The following is a 2860-nucleotide window of genomic DNA, read 5'->3' as shown; positions in this document are numbered from 1 at the left end:
TCTTGACAAAAGTTTATCTAGATACATCAATAATCTAAAAAGTGGAAAAGATATTTATTTTAAAACGAAAAAACACAAAATATATATTAGATATATAACTGCTTGTGCTATCAGACCAAGCTTTTAAAGTAAATAATTTCATACAACAACAATAAAGCATGATCCCACTAAAGAAGAATTGAATGCTAAATTAGGGTTCTTCCAGAAGCGGTTATTGTTTCTACGTGAACATAATCATGCAATAATAAGTCCAAACTAACTCAGCAGAAGAAAAACGTTGAGAAATTAAAAAAAGAAGCTGAATAAATAACATGATAGGGTTTGACATATAATAATAAGAAGAAAAATGTTACACGATCATTAGAATTTATTTGTTTTAGTCATCAATTCAATTTCTTTAGTCTAATTTCTTTAATCTAAAAATTAAACAACATACTTTATCTCATACTTTTAAATATTAATGATTAACTGATGACGGCTAAAATAATAAATTTTGATGACCCTAGCATTCCTCTAATAATAATAATAATATATGAGGACAAGAAGCCAAAATAAAATGCCACTATACCCCAGCACCATGTACCCCAAGCGCCACATTCAATCTTGTTATCTCCTCATCCAATTCTTCTAGGTAGCATTTGTTTTGAAATACTGAGACAGAGATTGAGAGATTAAGACTCAGTATCGTGTTTGTTAGTTTAGAGACTGGTACTAAAATTTCTGTTTCTATCTCTAAAATTTTAATATTTCAGTACTTCCAAAAAGTAGGGACACATGGGACTGAAATTTTTAGAGATGGAGACTGAAACTTTAATAACATTTTATACCTAAAATACTTTCATTTCAATTAATTAATTCTAATTTTACCCTTTGTACAAATTAAATTTGATTTTCGTTCTTGTTTCAATTCCTGTCTCCCATTTTGCACCAAACAGAATATTAAGATTTATTTCAATCCCTGTCTCTTAGTTTTTCTCTCAGTCTCGGTCTTTCCGTCTCTGTCTCTCCACCAAACGCTACCCTATTGTTCTAATCTCAATCTCCCTCTTTGTCACACGCACATTGTGGCTCTTTGTTTAATTTGTTTTCTTTTGCTAGCAATAACATCATCAACCTAATATTGACCAAAATAACTTTCCGTGTTATAGGCCTTATTCTCAGCCACTTATGAACAAAAATCCTAGTGTTGTTATGCATGGATGAGAGGATATTTTTGTAATATGAATTATTCATGAAGAAGAGAGAATTTAGAACACTCGAATATATCCGTGAAAATTTCATATAATATAAGTACCACGCATAAATTTTCACTAAGAACTCTCGGTTATGTATATTTTATTTGGATTAATTTTTTTAATTAATGATAATAAAAATTCAGACATTATTTAAATTATGCGAAATTTTTAGATGAAAGAATAATCTATTGTAAGAAAATATCTTGGTGTTGGAGTGTCCAAGTCACTATCTAGATGCCACACCTAATAGTCTCCATCGGCGATTGCTTCGACTTTGAGGGGCCAATTTTGATTGTTAGCATTCGTGAATTGATTTTCCATTCCTATTCATGCCTAAATATATAGGTTACAAAGTCCTTATATTCACTATGAAATATAAATTGGGGGAGGATAATAATTAGGTTATCTTTGGTTGTCATTTAGTCCTTTTTTTTCAGATATTGCTAAATAAAAATTAGAATCCAAAAAACATGATATAGCATTGTTTGTCCTTTTCAGTTTTTGTAAATAAAAAATATTATCTTGATTAATTCATCACAAATAAAATAAGAGACAAGATAATAAAACTTATCGTACTATTATCACTTTAAAAGTCGTTAAACACATGGAAAATGGCGACTTTTAACTCAATTTTATCTATAATATCTGAATACTAGACTAGTCACGAGTCACGACTGAGAATATTATCAGAACATTCATGCTCATTATTTTGAAAACAAAAATATTTTTTAGTAGATTTTAATTGAGATTACTTCATGTGATCACTTTAATAAGTATCCTCAAACTCTCCAATTTTTTTTCACTAAAGTATTGATCTCCTAATATTTTTTAATAATACTATAATTAAAAAATATACATAAAAAATACAAGTTAAATATAGACTTTTTAATTTTCTATGAATTAAATGTAGTGAAAAAAACATTCAAAACTTTCTATAGGACAACTTTTAACTATACATATGTATGTATGTTTCACATAGTTATTGCTTTTACGAGGGTAGTATCTCATTATCTTTGGGTTTTTTTTTTCAGGAGGATTGATTGGACGGCTTCTAAGTTCTAACCTTAGATATCATACATTACAACACTCATACGCACCCAAGACTAAGTTTCCATTAGGAAAGTCAAATGAATTAGCCCAACTTGCCTAAACCTGCGAGTTAAACAAGCTGACCTATTTAAATCCATTTTATTTATGGACCATAATTTTTTAGCATAGACTGTTTATAACCAGGCCCATAGTTAAACGGGATTGCGCATTTCTTTTATCTTTTTTAAAAAAAATATTTTAACAAAAAATATCACTTACATAAAAATATTAAAAAAAGTCATTTTAGTTAATGAATCAAATTTTTAGGTTGGATAAGAGAGAATGTTGGCTAAAAATACTAATTTTTTGTAAAAAATACAAAAAAAAATTAAACGAGTGGGCTGTTTAGTCCACAAGTTGACCCGTTTAACCCAAAATTTAAATGGATATAATTTTAGAGATAAAAACCCACCTATTTAAACAGATTAACGGGTTGGCTTGACGAGTTTGTCACATTGTGGATTAAAACTATTTTAAGAAACTTCAAACTTCTGGCCCAAAAAAGAAAAAAAATTATCTACGGAAAAATAATCGCT

Source organism: Arachis ipaensis, chromosome B01, assembly GCF_000816755.2.
Source record: "Arachis ipaensis cultivar K30076 chromosome B01, Araip1.1, whole genome shotgun sequence".
Taxonomy (NCBI): Eukaryota; Viridiplantae; Streptophyta; class Magnoliopsida; order Fabales; family Fabaceae; genus Arachis; species Arachis ipaensis.
The sequence above is the reverse complement of the archived record's forward strand: the minus strand, read 5'-3'. Positions refer to the sequence as shown.